This window comes from Melospiza georgiana, chromosome 2 (genome assembly GCF_028018845.1).
Source record: "Melospiza georgiana isolate bMelGeo1 chromosome 2, bMelGeo1.pri, whole genome shotgun sequence".
In the NCBI taxonomy this organism is placed as follows: Eukaryota; Metazoa; Chordata; class Aves; order Passeriformes; family Passerellidae; genus Melospiza; species Melospiza georgiana.
In genome coordinates this window covers 62,806,573-62,832,471 of record NC_080431.1, presented here as the reverse complement: position 1 = coordinate 62,832,471, position 25,899 = coordinate 62,806,573, and the positions used below count along the sequence as shown (strand labels likewise).

At 36.8% G+C, this 25,899-nt stretch overlaps 1 protein-coding gene across 2 annotated transcripts in view; it reads left to right on the top strand.

The window, feature by feature from the left end:
• The window catches only part of SGCG (sarcoglycan gamma), a 105,912-nt gene that overhangs the window by 3,860 nt on the left and 76,153 nt on the right, over window positions 1–25,899 (top strand). The gene's annotated exons all lie outside the window — the stretch shown is intronic.

Genomic DNA, 25,899 nt, shown 5'->3' with positions numbered 1-25,899 from the left:
CAGTGTATAAATATGGGTATTATTGTCTTTTAGAAACTATTATGAAGTCCAAAGCAGGAGTAGTGTGTATTTGTTTAAGAAAGGTTTTGTTGCAAAACATCACAGCTTTAAAGGAAAGGAAGTGCCTTTTAATTTAGAAATTCTTTTTAATACAATTGTTTTACTGAGCGACCAAATACCTTATCCTGAATGTCAGCTCAGAATACTCCTGGGCAGTGTCCCTTGCAACTGTATCGTGTATCCCATTTGTAATTAAAATGCCATACACAAACCTCATGAAAATTAACAAGGTAACATAAGTGCTAGTTTTACTTTTTAGTTTTTGACAATTATATGTACTAAATAACTTTAGTTACCAAGAAATGGGCAATAATATGTCAAATTATTGAGCTGTTTGATTGACTACTGTACTTTAGATAATTTCTAAGGGTCATTCAAGTTTCACATTTGTACATATTTATGAAAACATTAGAGGAAAACTAAAATAGTGTTATGAAAACTTATTTTCTTTTAGATGCATATGGCATTGAAAACCTTAACAGTCTTTCATGAAATTGCCATCATATGAAATTTGTTGTTATATTTTCCTGTTTTCTGCAAATATGTAGAGTCTTAGCTTTAACAGAGTGATTCTGAACATCTAATTATTTTTTTTCTACTTCACTGAATTGACTCACTGTGATGTTCCAAATTAATATATTTGTCAATATTGCTGTCAAGTCACATTACATGTATCACCCTCTGAAATTGAAGAATTACTTTTGGAAACTTCAATATATGTGAGTCATACAGAAGTACCTAAATAAATTCCTTGCTTGTGGCATTAAGCATTCTATACTTCTGAGAATGTATTTATTATAAATAATTCTGAAAATTTCATAATATCCTGTCTGTATAAATCTGGAGAGATAACTTCTATTTGTTTTCTAAGAATAGCACTCTGGAATTTGGATTTTGTATATTGAACACTCTTGCTGTTATCAAAGATACTGTAAAAACATGTTTTTTTATGTTGCAGAAAAAGTAGATTGCTTTTTGAGTTTTGAGGAAAACTCAAGATTGAAGAAATTACACAATGTACACTGAAAACCCTGTTCATTAATCTAAAAATGACATAATAACATATATATATTGATTCTAAGCCAGCAATTTATTTGATTTCTGAAACAAGGAATTTTTGTCTGTAACTATCTGTCAGTTTTCACAAATTATTTTTTTGCTAATGAGGAATTGTAAACTAACGTACAACATTATTTGAGAAAAATGTTGTATGTGAAAAATGATTACGTGATACTGGTTCCCTGACTTGATTTTCTTGGATGCAGCACTTTCTCAGGCTGTGAAGATTTTTGCTCAGAAATTTGAAGACAGCAATATTTTTTACATATAGAGGTGCATATGCACATAAATAAAACGGACTCAGATTTTTTCTGGTGCTGACTTCAAAACTTGGAAGCACTTAAACAACCAAGGAAGGAGAAACAAAATGGAAAGGTCTGGCTGATTAAATAAATTTCACTGGAATCTCTCCATCCATTCTCAAAAACAAACTTCCCCAGATAATTTGAGAAAAAAAATTGTAACCTGTCTTAAAAAGATGCAATAGCAGCCATTGTGGAAGTCCATAGACATCCTGCCTCCTCCTTGTTATCGAAACCAACACTGGGTTCTGAAGCCTTCTGTTATTTAGGAAGAAGGTTCAGCTTTTAGTAAACCATTTACTGTGTCTTGGCAATGGTCAGAGTTACTTTTATGTCTGAAGTGCGAGGTCAAATCACTTCTCTCAGGACGTTTAGTTGTTGGATGAGCTGTGTTCTTCATGGGTCTAGAAGGAAGTCAAGAGGTCTTCTCAGCATCTTTTAAGGAACTTGATGAGCTACCAAGCCTTTAGGCACTGGGATCTTCTTCTTCCCTTAGTTTACTTGCTGGCTAATACAAGATCCCCCAGAAGTAATAGAATTGTAGAATGGCTTGGGTTGGAAGGGACCTTAAAGATAATCCAGTTCCAAATCCCCCTGCCACGTGCGGGAACATCTCTTACTCTACCAGATAGTAAAAAGCCCCATCCAAGTGGGTGCTAGAACGTCCCAGAAAACGTTAGGGATCATACAGAAATCTCTGTTATTGGAGGTAATCATACTCGTAGTTAGGGATTGGGATCTGCGTAGAGAAATGTGCAGATTTATGCAGGAATCTGTGTTCCAGCAACTAATGTGGAAATGGCTGTGACTGTGCTGCCAATATAATTACTAGATGCAGCAAGCACAGTGCTGTGGGAAGATGTGTGCACTCTATCTACTTATTGTTACTGACATAGTTTTAGTGAGTGACACCAGGACAGAGCCTTCAGAGAGCCTTTTACTGTAGTCTAATTAAATCATCTTGTCAATTATGGTGTTTTATTTCCAGAATGCTTAATGCTTTCTTCTTGTTCAGTCTTGTAGAGAAAGTAACAGTATGGCCTGAATCACTTATTACACCTTTGAACTTAAGCCATGTTAAGTTCTGATAGTACTTGGTCTAAATACCACTTTAAAAAGGGAAAAAAAAATAATTGTGCTTTGGAGGATAAGTACCCTCACTCAACATGGCTTTTTCAAGGGTGATATGACCATGAATTTTCAGTCAAGTTTTGCAACAATGGACCCAAGGATTTCTCTGTTCCAAAGGATTATTTCAGGTTAAGCATTGCAGACAAGTTGTAATTCTTGATGCACCTGGACATAGCTTTGAAAGCTACAGCAATATTACAGTGTTGCACAGGTCTTTATCAATTCTATTGCAAGGGAATACATCAAGAAATTGCAAATGCAACTAAAAATACTGCATTTTAAGGAGTACAGTTGGTTTCATGTTACATCTGAGCATTGCATTTTTAGGATACACTAGACCTGAAGAGGCTGAAACTTTGAATTCTAACTTCTCAGTGGAAAGGCAAAGTCAGCTTTACTTAGATCAGCAGAGAAGATGTGTGCCTGTCCTCCAACCAAATTAACAGGGCTTCAAGAAACCTATATGCATTTATGGGAAAAGGTATTTTTTATCTTCTTTAATAAAACCCTTTTGTTAGCATATGCTGTCTTCCTAACATCATATTTGATTGATAGCTTGGAGCAATATAGCAGTCTCATCAGGCCTGCCTTTTTAGGGGAACTCATTATGCTACTTCTGAACTGTGTGCAGTAACCCATCAACATGGGCTATTGGGTTCTTAATACTGCATAATTAGGATATATGTATGGTTCTGCTCCTTGTCCAGCTTGTTGCTTGCCTTCCTAATCCTATTTAGAGATTTGCCAAGAATAGGATTTGCTTGTCTTTTTTTTAAGCACTAGGGTTTGAATAGTAAAGGAAGTAAGGAAGATCGTGAGGAAATTTTCGCTGTCATTGCTTTCTTATTCCCATAAGTGAAGGTTAATCTTAAATCTGAGACAAATATCTGTGCTTTTTTAAGTATGGTGCTGTGTGTCTCTTATCTACTAGTTAAACTTAATGATTGCCAAACTCTTCTCAGTATTGGGAGTGCTTTGTGGTAATCTCTCTGACATGTCTTAATGCTTTTTCTTGGGATTTTTGCTGTCATGCAATGTCTCGTACACTACGCATACTGAATTTCTTGGAATATTTAGAAATTATGTGTTAATTATGGGAATTTTTGTCAGGGGCTGTATTCAGATATTTTAGGGGGTTTTTTGGTTTGTTTTATTTTTTGCTTATTTTTTGTTTATTTGGTTGGTTTTTTGTTTTGATTTTTTGTTTGTTTGTTTGTTTTGTGTTTAAATGATAGGTTAACTTGAAGCCAGTTGAATCAGTAACCCAAACTAAGCATCCATTGTTTTTGTTTGCTCAGCTGAGTCCAAAAATATGCTAATAACAAATACATTCAGTCCTCCATTCCAACAAAAAATGCAAGTGCACCTAGGCATGCCAGTGAATTCTTGTCTCAGGTTGCTTGTACAGTTGGCACCCGTGTCTGCACATTTGTCTTTGAGCATGGCAGACCTTTATCTGTGGTGAATGCAACACTGATTGAAGACAGTACACTGGCAGATAATAAATTTTGGACATTCATGCTGATTCATATAGTTTCTTTAGTCCTATCATCAAGCTGGTGAGCAAGTGCAAAAACTTTTGCCATTTTTCCAGCCGATACTTGCTGCATCCACTCTTGGCTGACAGGCTTACCTCAAGGTCCATGCCTATCCAGAAATCAGCCCCTCATGCAAATATCCAAGAGTTGAGGCCATCTGTAAAATCTGCTTCTCATCTATGTATCATTAGGGTTTATTGATTGTACTGTCATTTTCAGGTATAATCTCTGATCAGGGTCAGTCTCTTTCCCATGACTACTGCAACTGTCAGCCCACTGTGTAAATGATGAGCATGGACTCAAGGAGTCTTTTTGCAGAGTGTGCAGAAAATCATAATTAGCAGCAGAAGTGACTAGACTAAAATAATTTTTATGGCTGCATGTAAAATCCTGTTTTTATTTTAATTTCAGCTCCATAAGGTTTTGGAAAATTTAGTTGAGCTATGGGAATACACTTTTGGTTGAGTTTACTGCACACTTACCTAACAGCAATGTCTACAATTCACTTATTTTTCCAGGCAATTTTTCTCCTTTTTCATGTGGCAAAATATTCTTAAGAAGTTAGTATAGATTTACTAGTTAGCACCAAGATTACTTCTTGGCACTTGAATTTGTCTTGGCAGTTTGAACTACTATGTGATTTTTTCCATCTCTTACTGAATTGTGGCAGCATTCTGCAAATACAATGCCTTCATGAAAGTAGTAAGTTTAAAACCATCCACAATCATACTTTTTCTACTTTATTGGGAATTGTGAAGAAAGAAGCAAATGCATACCTGACAATAAATAGCTTGACTAAAGTTGGTTGTAGTAACAAACTGTCTCTTCAGTCAGCTGCAACAGACATCACTTAGAAGTAGCCCAATGCTGATACAAATCTTCTGATAGTTGACTTTGGAAAAGTCTGGAAAATTAATTCCGTCTTTCTGTTCATCCTTTTGAATAGCTTATAATTACAGACATTATTCTAAAGGCGATGCTAGTATTTCTTTTCTTCTTGTTAATTTTAGATGTAAACTCATTTGGTATCAAGTACATGAATTACACTTTTTCACAATCTAGGTCTTTGATGGGAAAAAAAAAAGTCATGAGATAAAACCGTCATGCTCCAGGCTTTTGTCGCAAGAAACCAGTTGCTCCTGCATGAGGAACAGGGACAACTGGTGATATCATCAATTGTCATAATAGACTCTTGAAACAGAGTGATTTGAATGGGAAGAAAATATTATCTCTTTTTTTTCCTCCTGTAAAACAGCCTTACACCAGATCATTATTCTTTAGGGTCAGTTGACGGGAGCAAATGAGAATCTTTAACTGAAACTGTATGTTAATGATAGCATGAAAACAAATGTAAAGGTGTCTGAAAGGTACTCAAAGCAAGTTCATTTATCGACTTATAATGGGTATTAAAATCATAACAATTTTCTGGTAACAGTTCTGGGAAATGGCATACTCTTGCAGTATGTGAAGTAAGTCTCCTGCAACATGGGAGGAGGTCTTTATATCACAGAACGGAATCATGAAATTGTTTGAGTTGGAAGAGATCTTAAAGATCATCCAGTTCCAACCCCCTGCCACAGGCAGGGACACCTTCCACTACACTATGCTTCTCGAAGTCCCATCCAGCCTGGCTTTGGACACCAGTACATCCCAAAAAGAGCTAGATCATACAGTAGCCAGTTGGAGATGATCATATTAGTAAGTAGGGATTGCTTCTGCCTAGGAACATGCAGATATATTCCTGCAGATACAGGAATCTGAGTTCCAGCATCTAATGTGGAAATGGCTGTGACTGTGCTGCCAATGATTGTTAGATGCAGCAAGCACAGCACTGTGGGAAGATGTGTGCCCCCTCTTTATTTATTGTTACTGAAAGTTTCAGTGGATGACACCAGGGCACTAATACACATGACTTTATTTGAAGAGAAATCTTCAAAGAGTTTATGAAATCACAAGAACTAATTAAACAACTAAGCATATGTATTTGCCAATATAGTTCAAACTTTCATTTGATATGTTCTCTATTCTGATAATTTATATTCAAGAACTTCCTTGGGCTGAGAAATGCATGCATTGTTGTGAGAAGTTTAGTAAGAGGTTCTAAAACTAGATTTTAAATTCTTAGTAGAGCAGCTAAAAATGGAAAATTTTAACTTTCTTTTTCCTGCACTATTTAGTATTTAATTAGAAATAATGTTTAAAAATAATCTATGAGGATCAAGTGTGAATTCAGTTATTATGGTTCTGTATGAAAATTGCATGTACGATACTTATGAACATTACAAAGTTTTTAGATGCTTGTCCAGCAGAAAATGTTGAAATGCTTTTGTGTCCAGGGAATAGCAGGATTCCATTTCCAGTAGGTGGACACAAGTGAATTTGTAGTTTACTGCTACAAACTTAACAAAATAATAACTTTTGTTTCACAGTAGTTGAGTCTTATAATATGCACTGTTTGGTTGAGAAATTAAATAGTTTTGGTGATACTTCTGGTTAATACTTAAGTGCTATCTCTGATTTGTTATAAGCAAGACAGTTTTTACTTACAAGTAATGACTTACAAAGTCATTACTTTCCAGTTTTGAGGTAGCTCTATTAAGTTTTTCTAAGCCGTGTTGAAATTTCAGCAATTGTTTCTACTCATTATAGAGTTGTGTAAATGAACTAGCTTCTGTTCCAAACTCCTTCAGTTCTTAAGGAAACTGGAAAATTTCTCTAAGCTTACAACAATTGGTACATTCCATCTATCCAATGAAATAGTGAACACGAGGCTATTTTTTGATGGGACACTCCTGTTTCTCTCTGTTCTATTCTTTACTGCTGCAGATTGTTTGTTGTTGTCTCCACCCTTTCTCAGTCGCTTTTATTTGGTTTGCTTCTCTTGTCATATTTCTTGATTTCTTTTTTGCATGTCGTCCCTATGTCTTTATGTCTCTTACCTCCTATAAAGCCATTTTATCACTTCTCTTTAGTACAGATCACTCTTCCTTTCTTCCTGAGCATAAAGCAACTGAATTTTGAAAGTCCGGTAAAAAGCTGTCTGGCCTCATTGCATAGCAAAATTCCAGAGTGAGCTCTGGGAAATGGAAGGAAAAAGAAAAGAGAAAGTTTTGATTAACCTAGTGGAAGATTTGTCTATGAGCAGTTCCAGGAGATCATGACAGATTAGTTTAAAGTGAAATACAGGGGAAATATTATCAATATGAGTTTTCTTGAGCTTCAGCTTCCTGAGGAGTCACTAGTGTTGTTAGTGTACATCGTCTTTCTCATCACTTTTGTCAGAAGAAACTAGATTTTTTTTCTCGAGTTTGATAGTTCTAGTTTTATGTGTTCTCCATCATCATTTTTGAATGATTATTTGCCCTTCTAAGACATCTTTGGACTTTTGGCAGTACAGAAGTGTCTGAACAGACAAAGAGAACATTTTACTCACTTGTGCTTCGTCACAGAATTAAACAAATATAATTAAAGCTATGGTACTGGTGACTTACTGTTCTCGAATAACTCAGTTTTGTCTCTGGAAGTAACAACAGCATTTTGTGCCATTAGGAGTGCCTCAAGATATTTGCCTTACATTTTAAAAGCAAATTTAATACATATTTTATGTAGCTAGAGTAATGTGTTAGTGAGAAGTGGTACTCCACTTATTTGTCTAATTTTATAATAAAATCATAATGTTCTAACTTCTGCAAATAACAGACTAAATAGGGCCCAACTTTCCAATTGAATAAATCTCATCGCTTACTTAGTGACAGGCGACACATCCCATGCCAGGTAACCTTTTGTTCAGTGGCAGAAGGTATAGTCTTACTTAGAGGTGTCAGACTCTAATGCAATCATGTAAGAATCCAATTATCTTTTTTTTAACTATTCCTACTTTTTTTTTATGACCGGCCATGCTGAAATTTTAATGAGAATTCTCAGGCTAACCTTAGCAGATAGTTGGCAGAATGAACATTTTTATAACTCAAATAAAAGCTGTTATATTTTATCATGAGGCGCTCCTATTGTCTTGTTTCCATTTTGTAAGATAAGTAAGCATTACCTCAGAAGAAACTTTAAGGAACACCCCTAATTTTGTTACGTGTATACATAAAAATCTATACACATACACTTTTTCAGTATTACATCTGCATTTACTTGTAACTTGCAGTTACATTCTGATTATGTATATTATGTAATATTCCTGGCTACACAAATCACTTTTTCACATTTTCATTAAGCCTGAGTTTATAGGAACATTGAGGTCATCGTGTTTTTGTAAAACAACCATGGGAGCACCTTATCAAATTTCCTTGTTGCTAAAGCAGCTTGACCTTGCATTTAATTTACTAATCAAAAGCAATCCGAGCAGGCAGTTCAAACAAAAATACCATATCTTTGTTTTCCTTTGTAAGTAACAAACAAGGTCACAGTAACTGGACAAGAGGAGAGCATTTACCAAGCTTCTTGGGCCTTAATTTCCCCCTTACATTGCTGAAAATAAAATCTTAAAAGTAATATTTAAATTTTTTTTTTTCCCCAAGCTGAAAATATTAGGCTTACTCTATATTCACTGTAGACTTTCTGTGTGCCACTCCAGGTAGTTTGGAGTGAGCTGCTGCTCTCAAAAATAAGTGATTAGCCCTATTCCTGATCTCTTCCCAAAGTTCTTTGTGGGCCCATAGGAAAAGGCTGTCGATCATTCTGTTATGGCTGTCCAGTGCCAGTCAGTATTTTTTTCTGAAGATTTATAGATTCTGCTTTGGCATGAGATTGCATTTGCCACTGTGACGTAGTGGGTAGTAGGCAGTTTGGTCCTTTGGAAATCGGCTCACTGGAAATGTGCCACCATCAGAAGGGCTTCTCCAGTATAGTCCTCGTTCCTCAGTTTTTGTCCCAAGGATCCTGAAAAATAAAGTACCAGTAGTGGATTATCCTGCTATTGCTGATGAAGTTAGTTAATCCAATAGCCTGGTGCTGAAAGTTCTCTGTAAAAGAGGGTAGCTGAGAGGAGGCTACATCTGAAGTGAATTGTTGTCGTGTGCTGCTAATGCACTCTACAAGAAATTGTAAAAACCGATACGTAACATATGTTGCATAGGCAGAAAGACAAATTTTGTTTTGGGGATCATTGAAAGTCAGTCTTACTATAAGTCCTATGAATTTGTAAGTATTGGATGTTTGGAACATTGCTATTTTTAAATGTATCCCGCCTGTTTAAAGTATGAGTACAGGATACATACATAGGTAATAATGGAGATCATAAATATTAGCAGATGTCAAGCACAAGTTAAATGCTAAATCCGAAGAGGGGAATTTGGGATCTTTTTAAATACCTCACACGCCCAGGCTGTCACCCTGAAAAATTACAGGTCACAACCAAATGAATGTAAGTTTCTTCATACTGATGTATTTTGACAGATTGTGTTCAGGATTTTATGTTAAGAGTTTACATTGTATATGTGGGCTGTGTTTCTTAAAGTTCTTGAAAGATTTAAAAAGAATTGCAATTTACCTGCTGCACGCTGAGTAAAAACAAGCTAAATATAATCTAATTCTTGTTAGATTATAAAAAAGGAAATACTGTTTGTAATACTGAGCTTTTTGTATACAAACTTATAAAATGCACAAGACCAAATATAGTCTCATAAAGAGGGCTTACCTTTTCACAATAACTAGCAAGGGTACTTCTTGCTGGGAATATTTTGGGAGGCATTTGCATATACTAAATATGACCTACTATGCAATAGGTCTTTAAAATAATTTATGATTTGGTGTATAGTGCCCATACAGTTAATGTAAAATAGTGCAGTGGCTATAAATTTTACAAGTCCAAAATTCTATCTCTGGAGCAGAAGCAAAGGAGTTGTTTTACACAGGACAGTCCTGAATTTTATTTAATGTAACTTAGAAAAAGCTATAGATGACCTAGCCACATTTTTGATTATAGACTAAAAAAAGGGACAGGGAAGTGGGAAACCAAATTCAGGAAGTTACTAGCTATGGATGCATACTACGTCACCTTACAAGAGAATGCCTTAACAGCCAGACTGTAGATTAATATTATATAGGTTCAGTGTCAAGCCAGTCTGTTTCATGTTGGATCATTGTGAAGCAAAGAATAATAGATTTAGATGTAAGAAAGAATAATAACAGGGAATGTTGTAGTATAATCAGAAAAAGACTTCAGAGAAAAATGTGTCCACGGACTACATCTGTACCTTGAGATGATTAGTGGGTACTTGCTCATGTCCATTCTCCCCAAGCCTGAGATTCTTCAGAAAGATAAGTTGCATCCCTGCTGCATGTAAGCAGGAGTGTAGGTGGTGTAAGCGGCTACTTCAGAAGGCTTGGGATTTTCACAGCATAGGGTTCCTTGTTCTTGAGCTGCTTTATCTCTTGAATGTGTTGCGCTATTTATACAAGCCATTGGTAATTGCCTAGATGTGGTGTAGCTGTACCATTGGTGAAGCTGTGATCCCAGGTTATATAGGGTTATCCTGGTTTATGGAATACATCTTCATGAGTTAACGTGAAATGTTGTAATTTGGCATCTGTGATCCTATTATACTACGAAGTTTGAAAGAAACTGCTGTCTTGTGAAGGATAATTCTTTGTGTGTTTGCATTCATCAAGAGTTAATCCTCACTATACAGAATGTTAGTTGAGAAAATTGAACTCAGTTGTCTTGAGCTGAGATCAGGATTAGGTCTCAAATTTTGCTGTCTAGAGCCTGGAATGTCTGACATCTGCTCTTTTGTTTTCTGGGCACTTGTCCTTATTGAGTAGGAGAGTGATACTTTTCTTTAAAGTGAGCCAATCCCCAGCTCATACCTGAGGAATGACTACAGCCTAAGTAAAATCTGAGTCTTTTAATGGTCAGTTGTAGAAAATATAACTGCAAATCATCCATATTGAGAACAACCAGGTTTACAGGGGATATGTTCAAGAGGAGTTCCCATTTATCTTGGGGTAGTCGATGGGGTCTGTTTATGTGACTTTGTCTACATAATGTTTATAACTAGCAATTGCCTCACATGGGTGTCTACAGAGATTTGTAGATAACCAGGGAAGATTTGTGGATTCCTTGACTTGTTCTAACAGCTAAATGTACTTTGTGTAGGTCAGATAACACATCATTGTTCTAATGATGTGTATAGCATTCTTAAACTCTCCCAAGATATCCTCTGTATCAGTCTCAGAGTATTGGTCTACATTGTGATGGTGCCACACAAGCCATGCTCCCCACTCCAAGTGACAACTATTCTTTGAAAATGGAAGCCAGTACAGAGACAACAGCTCAGTCTTGAGCTCTTGCAAGTAGAAATGAATTATGCCTTTGCTCCCCTTAACATAAAAAAGAACTTGAGAGGTGTTTGAGGTGCTGGTATCTCCAGTGCTGTATTTATGATAAATTTTGGAAATACCTCAGCTCCATCTTACCGAAAAGTCTGTCTTTGACAGTAGCTCACAAAAATGCCTCGGAAAGAATATAAGGACAGGAAACATCATCTTTTAGTGATATTTGCCAAAATATTCTCCTGCTTTCTTTGAGTATTTCAAGATTTATCAGAGCCTGCTGTCACGCCTTTGTATATGAGTTTTAGACAGATTTCCAGGAATGTATCTACCTTACCTTTTCAGTCTGGCAAAGTTCTTAGCATGTGGGCTGTCTAGAGGCGTCATTGCATTTGATCTGTTTATACTTTGCCCTGAAATAATTCTGTACTGTAACATGTTTTCAGTAGTTTCGTATTCTAGGAAGTTCTTATGAAAACTGGGAAGGAAGTCATGCCCAGTCCTTTTCTCCTTCCTTGCTCTGGTCCTGGTGTTCAGTCAAAGAATCCTTCTTAGGCCCAGTAAATTTCCTACCATCCCCTGGAAGTCAAAGTGTGACTCAGTCTGAAGTCATTGGCCAAATATCTTCCCATTGGATGGACAAGCATATGGACATTGGACACTGGCCAGCCATTGTCTGAAATGTGATTGGAGTCAGTTGAGGCAATAATATAAAGCATTTTGGTAGCTGGACTCTCTTTCCCAGGCTTGACATCTTGAAACACACATAGTGAAAGAAAAATGCTGCAGTTTTCCTTGTGGATATTTAGGCTGGAGTAATTCCATCTCAGATCACACATGTCAATAAGATAACCTGCATACCAGCTGGTGGTAAATGACAGTCTATATTCCTGATACTGATGGCAGGAGCCATATTTTGGTGGTTATGAGGAGAGGGTTTTTGTTTTCATTGGGGTTTTTTGTTGTTTTTTTTTTTCTGAAACTCTGCATGTGAAGGAGGAAATGAGACACAAAGAACTGATTTCTGTCTTCTGCCCAAGAGGTACTGGTCTAACAGCTATCTGTGCTTTTTTAGTTTACTTTGAGTAAATCAAAAAATTGTGTTGCTGTGGATCTAGAAGGTACCTAAAAGAAATAAATGGAAAGAGCTCCTCTATATGCATGTATTCACTAGACTTTACCTCTCCTGAAGAATTTCTTCATATAGAAGATATGGGTTTAGAAGGAATTGAGAATACAATGAAAATCACTGCCCCTTCCCCCCCCCCTCTTTTTTTATTGTGCCTAGATCACTATGGATAGGTTGCGAGAGCAGATTTCAGAATTCCTTGCACTGGTTGATTAAGTAGGTAAATTAACCCTACCTGACTTAAGTAGAATGTTTCTTTACATTATAATTCTAATTGCATGGCTTTTTAATTTATGGAATTTTGTTTGTGATGACAGGCTCTTCCTCTCTGTAAGATGCAAGCTGCTTTTTCTTAAGAACTTTTCTCTTTGTAATTTAGTGTGCATCTACCCATGTAAACCTGAACATTTAAGCTGTTAATGTGCTCTTATTTGACTTAAAAATATCTGACTAGTTTCTAACACTTTAAAAGTAATCTTTCTATCAAAAATTGACAGTTTTCAACCTTCATTTTAATACTGCTACCCCTTTGATAGTTGCACTTTAATTTTCAGGAAATTGAATCCTAACTAAAAGCTTCTTTCCATTCTGTCAGTCTTCAGCATTGTCGCTTGTAATTTTGGTTCTTTGATGCATCTGAAAGCTTTAGATACAGTTTTTTGACATTGATTTTGTTGTTCTTGTATCCTGAGAAGTTAAAAAAATTAGATGAATTTTTAAGCTTCTGAAGTATGTGTCATGAAGGCAAAGCAGCTATGAAAAGAACCAGGTAAAGCAGATTACTTTGACTTGGGATGTGGCTAGATATTTTTGCTTTCAAATTTTAGATCAGCCTTTTGAACAATTCCAGTATTAAATTTCATTCTAGCCGTATGACATCATGTGTCCCTGCACATGTAGAATAACATCAGTAAAAATTCTCTTGTTGATTCCTCAGATTTCCTCAGGAAACTTTCAAGATATTCCCTAACCAGAAATTTAGGAAGCTAAGCAGCTGTGGCACAAGTAATAGGGTTATGGAAGGATAAACAGATGGCTAGATCTTGGGAAGCAGGGAGTAAAAATGCATGCTGAATTTTTGCGCCAGAGAAACATTGTCTTTGTAGATATGCAACAGTTTGTGCTGAGACTTGTCCACCTAACACAGATCTTGCACAATGCACGTCACACATCTTCTCTATGATAGCACATATCAGAAGGGTGTGTTGGGGTTTGGAGCTGTGATGTTTGGAAAGAAGTTAGAAATAGGATCAATTGAAAAGCTCCAGAAGAACCTTCTGATTCTGAGTGATGAGACAGGAGAATGGCAAATCCAGGTATGCTAGAATAGACTAGAACAGAATACTTCAGTCAGATGGGACCTTCCATTGGTCATTTATTCCAGCTGTCAGGTTGTCCTTTGGAAAGACAGAAAATCCCTCAGTATGCTTCCTTGATGCTTTCCTTGCTGAAAGCATCAAAATACTATTAGTCTGGGGAGAGTCACCCCTTGGTGTTCTTTGTTGGGCTTAATTAAGCTTCTGAAGCTAGCTCTGTATTACATGTTCAATATATAAAAAAAGGATGTTCTTTCTTTACTTTTGCATGTGTAAGCCTTGCAGAAAGTGTCCCTTACTCTTCATTCTTGCAGTGAGAAGTGGGTTCTGTTGTTTCAGTGTAGGAATTTGTCCTCACATATGTGGTGATGTGTTTGGAACCAGCATATGGTACCAGCCCATGGTGGGATCTAGATGATCTTTAAGGTCTTTCCAACCCAAACCAGCCCATTGTAGGATTTTAATGGTACTCAGTACCTGTGTTCTTTAACATCTCACCGTAGGCATCTTACTGTAAATCCACTTACCAAGCACAGCACCATTTTCAAAGCCTACAGTTGTGTTTTCAATTCACCATTGTCTAATTAGAGGTTGGGTAGTGCCATGCCATCAGCTGTTGTTACAAAACTTGTGTGAGCCCATCAAAGAAAGTGGGGTAGAAAAGGCAAGTTTTTCTGTGTATTCCCTGCATCTCAAGGAACTGATTGAAGTGGTACAAAAATGGCAGTGGGGATGTTCTGTCTTGTGCAGTGTTAGTGGAGCAGGGATTAGAGCATTCCTCCCATGGACACTGCAAGGGGAAACTTCATTTTTTTGTGATTAGGATAAATTTGCCCTTTGTTAATATGCACTTGAGAATTATCCAAGGAAGGAGCACTGTTACTGGTCAGGATAATTTCCCCTCTTGGTTTTGAAAGATGCATTCATGAGAAGGGGCTTCAAAATGCAAGAATAACCAAGAATATCAGGATAAAAAGGGGATTGGACCTAACAGCCCTTTCTTTCAGTTGAGAAGCTTTGGGAGGTGTTGGATGGCATTAACAAAAGCATCAGAGGCTTTGTTTCTCTTCCTAGCTATGTGTGGTGTTTATGAATGCTGATAGGAGAATTCCCCTATGTAATGCTGAACTAGAGTTTCACAGACAGGAGCTTGATGAAAAGAGAGTTTATTTTTGTGGCTTGAATTAAGTCCTGTGGTAAAAAGCTGTACAGTCATCCACTTTAGTGACAGGTGCAGGGTAGATAGTGAATATTTTGGTTTTTATGCTACAGCTTTTCCATTTTTTTTCCCTAAATTAATTGAAGCAGCTGGAAAGTAAATATGATATGAGAAAATTTTATCTCAAATGGAGTTCAATAGCTATTCATAAAATCAAATTCTAACATGGAAAGTAAAGTATTTATAGACAGTGGAAGAAAATTTCTTATTTACAATTAGAGAAATTTCAATTAACTCACTTTTTAAAAAAAGCTTTTCTAGGAAGTTAAATACCTTTCCAAAGGGACTGTTTGTTTTCCTGTTGTTAAAAAATTAATGTTATATTGTAACTGTGTATGGTCCTGCTGTTTCTTTAATTGTTCTTGTATTGGGACTTAGATTCCAGCCTCATGCTGAGTGGCTATTAAGTCAGTAAGAGAACTGGCAGGGAGATTGATGTGGTACATCAGGATGCCGTTTTTCCCCCCATAAGCTTGTCTATAGATACCTTTTTCTACTTTATAGGCTGGCTGCAGTTTTTGTCCAGGCACATTCACCGTTTTCTCTCTTTGGGCCCTCTTTAAGTCTGTTGGTGTGAGATTCTATGATTGTCTTACAGCCATAAAATCCTTTTCTGCTTTCACCTTGATTTCATATTGCTAATAGAGAAAATGGGAAATGCAGCAAATGTTCTATAGCTGCTGAATTCTCTGCATTGTTACAGTTTGAGCAATTTACAAAAAATTTTAGTTTGTGAAAATATTTCAAAGCATCTAATTTGTAAAACTTTCTTTTGGAGATTATTCTAGTGTACATTTTCAGTGCCTCCATAAACATCCCTCTTTATAAAATCAATAGCCTCCTTTTAACGAATTACTTTATTAGGTGAGATTTTAATGTAGTTTATTCAAAAAAAGGCTATTATTCCTGATCACTAGCCCAGATTAACATAAATGCACCAGGCAGACATTTGTTAATTTCATTCTCAAAATTATACTTTACATTTTCATTACTATTCTTGATAAGAAGTATCTCAACAGTTCTGTAGAAGTCAGGATTTTCTAATGACTGCAAGCATTGTTCTTTAAATTCTGACTTTCCTCTTAAGATTGAATCTTTGTTTCACAGTGCCTAAAAAGATGACAAAAGCAAGATGACAAAAGCATCCATCTTTAATAAAAGTTACAGATACCTCCAAAGGCACATCACTGGGTCTAGCTGAAGTGGACTCAACTCCCCAAAAAAGTTACACTATTCATACTCAGGAAACTGTTAATTTGTGGAATTGTATGTTCTCTCACAAGGATGCTATTTATGGTTCCTTCCTAAAGCAGGTGAAACCAAGAACTGTAATGAATTGCATGGGATTGGCTTAGGAATGAAGAGTGAGAGTTGTTAGTGCTTGACATTTTTAGAGATGCTGCATTGCAATCTACAGGAAATTGGGAAGCATCCTTCAGAGATAGCCAGTTATCAGTAGTGCTCTTTCTGCACCAAGCACATTAAATATGTATCTCAAAGTTTAAAATTGTTGGTGATTCTGAGAAAGTGACACAGAAGCTTCTCTGCATTGCTAATTATAATTACTCTTTCAATAGGACAAAAAATAATAAAACCCCAAAGCTCATTTATCCTTAGTTACCTTTTGGGAATGCAAAATAAGTGTAAGGTCACTTTAGTTCAGAAGAGCTTGACACACTATTAGTTACCATGTGTCCATCTGTTTGTCTTGCTATTTTTTACCTCATCTTGCTAATCAGGGCCTTTGCCCTCCGCTGGGTCTGTTCCCTGGGCTTACACAGAACAAGTTGTTGATTTTATGTGGCATTTGCAGTAAAAAATTTGAAAAAAAGTATTTTAAGGTAGTTATATTTTTCACAGAGGAGTATAAGTAAGCATGTAAATTTTACTGTTTACTAAGCACAGAAGTTGGACTATGAATCTCTTTTCATGTCATATTTAATTCCACAGTTTCTGAATGTGCCATTTAAAATTTTATATAGCCCAAAATATTTTCTGTTATTTATGTTGTTTTTTTTAATTATAAATGAGTGTATAGCACTCATATAAATATAAATTAGGTTGATATATTTTCTCCATTTTGTAATCATACCACCATTAACAAATGCAAATTATCTGATTATCTCTACTGCTATAAGAAAAAGATTTTAAGTGGAGCTATTTGACAGTGTATAGACCATGTACAAATCATTGTTTCAAATGTTGATTGCTTGGAAAAAAAGCAAGCTACCTAAGGTATAGACTTACCATAAGAATATGCTGCATTTAGAAATAATGGTATAAAACAAAGCCCAGTCTATTCTTTTGCAGTGAAAGACAAGTGAAGACTTTGCTTGCAGCGAAGACAAGATCCTCGCAATATATGAGGATATAAAATACTACTTGAGCAAAGAGATGCAATTTAATGTAGAAGAAACTCTTTGTCTTTTGACCTCCTTCTGTAGAGGTTACATTGTATGATTCAAAGGGTATACTAATTTCCTGTGTCATCTTGTGGAAGCGGCTGCTGGAGAATGTTCGGTGGGTACAGTTTTTTTGCTCACAGAGGTAGTCTTTGACGTCTTAAAGGCTGTTCTCCTTTACCTGTAACTTGCACATTAAGCATCAAGAGGTGGTATCTTTCTGTTGCAGATTTGGTACTAAACCAGCACCCTCAAAGTGCTCCTTCTTTGTTCAGGTTCTGTCTTCTGTGGGATTTCCTCCATTAGTTTCTCTCAGAGTAAGGTCAAACTTTCCTGTAGTACTTTACCAGCTGCTCATCCTGGTCTCTCAATGCGTGGCCTTTACATGAAGCATTGTTACAATCTGCTCCAAGGATTAAACAACTTCCCTAGCAACAGTGCAAACACATTTTCATTCAACTCCTTCCAGTTCCTGAATGTGTAACCTGAATGTGAGTCATTGTCTTCACTTTTTCTCAGTCACTTGGGTATCCATATCACTGCAGTAAGATTATTCCTGTGTGCTGTTGGATGCTAAATAACACAAATGCAACACTCAGTGTTTGTCTTCCCTGGCTTTCCAGTCTTCAGCTAACAACATGCCCAGGAAAGCTGTCATGAAAATCAGTATGGCTGGAGGCAACTTCTCTTCTAGCCTCAGGTGTCAGAGTGCCAATCCCTCCTTGATTCAGTCTTAAAAATGCAAGGAGAACACAAATATCCAAAAATATTGCTGCTCTTCTTGTGCCATTCTCAGGAGAAAATCTGAATATAGTTGACCAGACCTTTTTTCTCCAAACTATTTCAGTAGCAAACAAAACTGCTATCCTTTCCTTTTGCTCAGTCCTGTGGCAAGCAGTAGAGAATTGTGGGGAAATTTTGAGAGATACTTGAAAGTATTTTCACATGCACCTGTCAATGTATTAGGCTATATATCTGTTTTTAAAATGCATCTTCATTATTTTTTTTATTCTTTTGGGAATATTATATAGAAGGCAGACAAGGAGCAGTAAATTCTATAAGAAATAAGAACTGCTAGGTATTGATAGTAAAGCAGGATGCCCTTGACTTGAGGACAAGCTTAAAATCTAAGCACGTCAAGCCAAGTTAATGAGGAAAGAGAAGTACATCAAGTGTCTACTAGAACTTCCTTGAGAATATAAAAATGAAGTGCTCTGGTATTGATGGTTTTGCCAAGCCCAGAATCAGATTCTAAGATTCCTATGAGGCAAGTAAAATCAATTAACTATAAAGTCTAACAATGGCAATTAAAGAGAAAGAGCCCAAATATATGTACACATTCTGAAAATCTGAAAGGCTTCACACTGACTACTTGTATGTTGCTGGTTATCCTCTAAGACCTCTTCCTATCAGTATTCTAAGAAATATCAAGGTTAGTTTCTTGGAAAGTGCTAGAAAAAGTAGAGATGGTTCTAAGACGTGGTTAGACTGGGTATGCAGCTAGTTATATTGTGCATAATGGGGTCCATTCAGTTTTGTACAAGAGCTGACTAGAACAATGCACTTTCAGACTGGTCTTGGTGCTTATCTGCTGGATTAATACACCATAACAGTAGGTGTGACAGCTCACTCTTAAGGGTGAGCTGTCACACCTACTGTTGTCAGTCATCACAGTAGGTTAGAGATGGTCAGACCTTTATCTTAGGAAATGAACAGGGAATTTCTAGAAGTTGTTTTCTGCTGGAGGGCTGATCTGTGCCTTGGCTTTGTGTTTAGCCATGCAACCATTTTCTAACAGTGGATGGATTGGGTATTTGACTGCACAACTGAAAATGAAGCAGGCTGTTTGTGTGGTTATCCAGACAGTAAATGAGATGATCATACCAACTAGGATGCAGCTGTTGTCACTTCAGCTGATGCAAAGCTACTGAAGTGTGAGAAGTAAAGATGTGACATTAAATGTTTTGAGTAAATAACAGGGGAAAACCATCCATTCTGATTATGGTTAAAATGAATGTATTCTCTACTAGTCAATTACATTTGACTAGTAATTGTGAAACTGTTGTGAATCACAGGTTCACTAGAGGAGAAACTTGGGCATTTGGTAATAATGTTTCTTACGAAAATCAACAAATTGTCTCCTATTTTGCACAACTAGAGCAGCCGAGTAGAGCCTACTTCATTTTGTTGTCTATTTCCATACTAGTTTGTTCTTTATTATTTATTATTTTTCAAAATAGCCTGTTAGAATGGAATGCCATATTGTAATAAACATTGCTCCAGATAGTACTACTATATTTCTTATTCAAACTGATGCAACACTTTATTTTGGAAGTATATTGAAACTCTGCTCAATAAGTTGGGATGTCATATTCTTAAAGACTGCCAAAATTTATCAGTTTAAATCTGTCAATTTTAAGTCAGCATTTCCACTATGGTTACTCTCCTTGCTGTGGTTGCCTACAGCTCAGCCTCAAGGATAACCCTTCAAAATACTAGATAATTACACTATTCCCACAGTTAATTTAAGCATTTCAATCAAACAGGAAATAGCTTATAGTCTGTTCCCTGGTTGATTATAGTTTCTTTATATTAAAAGGGCACCACTTAACATTTGCTTGCTTATGCCAGATGGTAAGTTCCTAATTAAATTCACTTCTCATGTGCCTAATTCTTCTGCTTGCATTTTGGCAAAGCTAAAATCTCAGTAGGGCAAACAGATAGTTGGGGTATACTAACAACATTATTATTGTTATTTTTACGGTCTTTCTTATGAATGGTAGCTCAAAAAAGATCTTATGGATCAAGAGCTGCAACTTAACCTTTGGTAGTAAGGTTCTGCTTCAATAAAAGTTCAGAATGTCAAACCAGAGTCTTAAAAATTATTTTGTCTTCCCTTCTCCTGTTGCTCTTTAAGGGCTGTTCAATTTTTTTTTTTTCCACAGAAAGCAGGAGCAGAAGAAGAATTGATAAGAAGCATTTTCTGCTTCTTTTGCATAGGCTTTCTTTTTGTCTTATCAGAAACATTAGAAGAGGTAAAAACTCCAGAGCTAAGTGCTGAGCTTCCTTTGTCGGCCTGATGAGGACAATTATCTTGATCCAGAAAAGTGACTCTGAATTAAGTACTTTGGTCTTGCATTCTTAAATATGGTTCAGTACAGATTCTTCATGAAGTGATCTTGGGAAATCATCAATTAAGTTTTATTTTATAATTTGTAATGGGTTCACTCTGGCTGGATGCCCTGTGCCCAAAAAAGCTCCTCTAACTCTTCTCTTCCCAGCTGGATGGGGGGGGAGAAAATATAATGAAGGTTTCATGGCTAAGGACCAGGAAAGATCACTCACCAAATACTGTCATGGGGAAAACAGACTTGATTTGGGGGTATTACTGAATTTATTACTAATAAAATCAGAGCAGGATAATGAGAAGTAAAAACAAATTTTAAAAACACCTTCCCCTAGATCTCTCCCTCCGTCTCATCTCTACCTCCTCCTTCCTAGCAGTACAGGGAGATAAGGAATGGAGGTTTCAGTTATTTCATCACATGTTGTTCCTGCCACTGCTCAGGGAGAAGAGTCTCCCTTGCTCCAGTGTGGGATCCTTCCCACCACAGACGACAGTTCTGTTGCAGTGTGGGTCACTCTTCCATGGGGTGCAGTCCTTCCAGTCCAGCCTGCTCCAACACGGGTCACAAGTCCTACCAGGAAGCCTTGCTCCAGCATGGACGCCTCTCTGCATGGGTCTGCAGCTCCCTGCCAGGAGCCTGCTCCAACATGGGCTTCCCATGGGGTCACACAGCCTCCTCTCAGGCATCCACCTATTCCAGTGTGGGCTCCTCCAGGGGCTCCAGGTGGATCTCCATGGGCTGCAGGGGCAGCTGCCTCACCACACTCTGCACCAAGGGCTGCAGGGCAATCTCAGCTCCAGTGCCTGGAGCCCCTCCTGCCCCTCCTTCTGCCCTGGTGTCTGCAGGGCTGCTGCTCTCCCATATTCTCACTACACTACTCTTTGGCCACAGTTACATCTGCCCAATAATTGGTTTTTCCTTCTTAAATATGTTGTGCCAGAGGCATTAGTGTCATTCCTGATTGGCCCAGCCTTGGCCAGCAGCACATCTGTTTTGGAGCCAGCTGGCATTGGCTCTGTCGGACATGGGAGGAGCTTCTGGCAGCTTCTCACAGAAGCCACCCCTGTAGCCCCCCATGCTATCAAAACCTGTCAATGCAAACCCAATGTGTAACTGTGTTTTGTTAACCAAAGATTGCCCAGGCCTTCAAGGTGCGAACTGTTTTGCTGGGTTGACTCTGCATCTCCACAGCGCAGGTGTTAACTATTTCTTGGGATTTTAAAAGTGAGAGACTCAGTTTTGCAATCAAAAATGGAAATGCTATAAAATACTGTATAATTCTAGTTTTCAGATTAATAGAATAACTTCTAGTTTCCAGAATAATAGCCTGAATATATCTGGGGTTAGGATGTTTTACTCTGTAGCACAAAAAATGCTTTTTATTGTGCCTTTTCTCACCCTCCACCCCATTTTTGGCATTTTAGAAGGCTAGGGCTTTTTTTCCCTGGCATTCTTTTAGTGAGTCATAGGGTGTAGCATGATTTTGATTGCAAAATTAATAGTAATCTACTTCAGAACAGCTTTACAATGGGAACTTGTAAAGGAAAAATCATTAATCATTCAGCATTTTATAGCATAGTTTTAAAGGAAAAGTAAAATGCTTTGGGAGCATTACTTTTTCTTGGCTACCAAAAAAAACCACAGGAGATAATCAGTATTGGATAAAAGCTTTTCCTACACTGACTGCAAGACATTAATTCTTGGGTTGTTTTCTTTTTTGCTAGTACTTTTGATATTTTGTGAGCTGAACTTGTGCAACAAAAGAATTTAAAGACATTCTCTTCAGGTCTCATAACAAATTGTTACGAATGTGTTAATTTATTTATACTAAACAGCCAGTCTTATTCTCTTTCTTTGAGCCTACACACTGGTCTGTAGTATGAACATCCTAAAATAACTTTTCCCTCTTGTTTAACAAGGCAGAAGTGTTGTTTTGATACTGTATTTTTACAGTATTAAATAGATTTCAATCTTTTTATCACTTTTATTGAAGACTGAAGTTTTAAGAAAATTAAACTAATGCAGATTCCTTCCATAATTTAATAGTCAATTGCTCCAAATATAAAATTAGAATCCACTAAATTCTGAGCATTGGGTCTGTCAGGGCAGGAGTTCTGGGACAATGGTTCCTATTATAGGGTTCTGGCCAGAGCACTGTAATTTCCATGGTTTCACTTCTCTTCTTCTAAATCTTTTGAAACTGGAGTAATTTTTCTTGTGTGCCTTAACTTTGTTTTTTTTTCTTTCTGGGAGGATGCATAGTGGTACTGAATGGGAATACTATTCTAACTAATAAGTAGACACTGAATAACTGTATTTAAACAAAGTTTTATGTCTTTTATATGCTTTGGTTTCAAATGCAAAATAGATAAAAGCTTGCTTTCTCAGAGTTAAATATATGCTATGTTACTGAAATATAACATTTAATAATAAAATGGCAGACTTTATATCTCTTGATTACCAGTACTTCTACTCTGTCAGTGAGTAGGGAAGGAAGCAAGAAAAATTACAGATAAAAGAAATAGGAAGAAAGCAAAAGAGAGTGTTAAAATCATTCTATTCTTTAGGGTTTGTATCTGTACAAGCCATTATGTGATATGAGAATATGGGTACAGAGGCAGGGCTTCAAAGGCCTAAAAAACTTGTTCTGCCATGGAGGGACAGTCATTCCATTTTCTGTTTCATCCAGCCAACTGTACTGAGTGACAGCCATGTGCTTCACTTGAATGCCTCAGAATTCAGATATCCCAAAGCAGACTAGACCATCCTGCTCTGGACATTTAGAGCATTTGGGGTTTTGGTTTTGTTTTTAGTAAAGACCAGGTGATGTAAGAGGAAATGTTATGACCAGAGAACATGAAATGGGATTCTCTTTTGCTTGTCAGTGCTGTTGACATCTGTTGTAGAAGTGATTTGACATACTGTATGGAACAGAATTGTAAATACACTATTCTGTCTGTCACAGAGTGCTTGCTGATGGTGCTGTGAGTAGGTGCACAATGAATCATATCCTAAAATAAAAAGCCCAGTGCACAAAATAGCACACCTATTAAAAAATTCTTTGCTCCACCCTCCTGTCCAGAATATTTGTGAGTTTCATATGAACCAAAGGACATATTTCTGTATGCTTTGGTAAGTATACCAAAGCAAAAACATTTCTGGTTTCCTTCCTGAGAAAAAACTAACAATTAACTTCCTCAAGCTAACAGTATTTGCACTTCATGCTTAGGAGAATACTTGAATTATACCAAAAACTCACCAGGACAAAATCACTACAAATCTGCTTGGACCTATAGTGTTTGGTGGGGTTTTTCTTCCTTGATACTTAGGCAACTTTTTCTGCTTTTAAGGTAGTGCTATAGCAAGGTCACTCCATTGTGTCTTCCAGTCTGCATAAGCTGTAGACTCCAAATTAATATTTTCAGCTGGCTCTTTGGAAGGGTCTACAAATGTGTGCTTTCTTATTTGTTCTTAAAAGATAAATTTTTCCCTACTTACCTATATTCCAGGGCAGCTGTCAGGCTCATCTTTGCACATATTACAGTGGTGAGCACAGAGTACGCATGCAGCTTTTCACCTGTTGCTTCACTAAGTAAGCTCTTTAAAGGTTCGTGCAGAATTATACTCACAGAAATGAAATCTTTTTTAATCCGAGTGTGTGAAGACGCAATCCAAGTAGAAGATACCACTTAACGCATCCTTCCCCAAAAAAAAACATTATCTATCCCTCTGTGACAGTTTGAAAGAGTTCTGTATAAATTAACTTTGTGTCTATGTGAATTTGAAAAGAGATGGCATAGAGCTGGTGAACAATAAGCAAAAAAGCTTCTTCTTCTGGACCCACTGAGTGTACAGGGGAGGAAAGGTGACAGAACACATCAAAAAATGGGATAGAGAAAAGCTGTGTGGCAGCAAGGAACAGAAACCTAATAGCTGAAGCAGCGATTGAGGCACTGTTGGGGTGATCAGGCAATAGACCCACAGCCAGCTGTTCGTGCTCACAGATACAAAAAACTTCCTAGAAACCAGACCTGCCATGCACTGACACACGAGGCAGTTGGATACTTACAAGTTCTTTAATTTTTGTATTGTCTTGCATACTACTTTTCAGATTTATCTCTTTTAGTTTATTGTTGTTCATTTTCTAATGAAACATAGATATTCCACGTTTCAAAGCTGTTTTGAGCCTTCTTGTAGATATCATGTAATGGAATAGTCTAAGCAGATCTCCCTTAAAGCCTTATATTTTTGGGTTGTATGTTTATATTCTAAAAGGTTCCTTTTGGACTGTTTTCCACTTTGGAACTCCTTAAAACAATTGCATTTTTGTAGATCTAACTGATGTAAGAATAACTTCCAAGTGTTTCTCTTTGTTTATATAGGAAAAATATAAGGGTCTTTTAGCTCACTCTTTTGCTCAGGTTTAGAAGATTACATCCCATTTTAAACATTCACCGTAGCCCTGTCCTTAGGAGGAGGCAAGGTCTCAATCTATCAGCAAATGAACAGCTGTCTTATACCTTAAAATTTTAAAAAGCACATTAAACATAGCCAATTCAAAATGCTTTGGAGGGAAACACTAGAAAAATTCTTTCCAACACTTCTTACTTGGTATTACAGTGGAGTCTCTAACGTAGTGGGAAGTCAGGAGAACAGGAAAACATCGTTTTTGAAAAGGTGCTTTTTCTGTGGCATCAGTATTCAAGCTCATCAGTAACTAAAATGCCCAAGAACAAGAATAGAGAATACTTGGGCATCTTTCCTCTGTTATTGTCGTCCAGAGATTTCTGGAAAGTAATTACTTTTTAATATTTTCTGGCCATTATTACAGTTATCCCCCACTTTAGTTGTTTTAGAATTTGGTTAATTTTTGGTTTTACATTCATATTTTTTCTCACCAAGGTTTCTGCCATTTTATCTTTAAATTTGCTTTTGCTGTACTACTTGACCTCTCTGAACCTTTACCAAAGTATCTTTTAATATTTCATATCTCAAAACTCCTGTTTCATAGAGTCTTTTAGGTTTAAAAAGATCTCTGCTATCATCTGGAGTTACACATCTGTACAACCTAATTTTAGTCATTTTTGTGTTTTCCACATAATCACAGTATTTCAGATAAATTCCATTTCCTATACAGGCTGGAATAGCTTTGTTTCTTGAATACCCTTTGCTTACCACATCCTTATCACCACTTAAATACCCTTTGCTTTCCACTGCTTATCACAGCCTTTAAACATCTCACAGACTTGAAAAATATCTGGCAGGACCAAATGTCTTCTATGTCCTTTCTAGTTGGATGAATTACTTAAACTGATACCTGATAGTGTCTTCTCC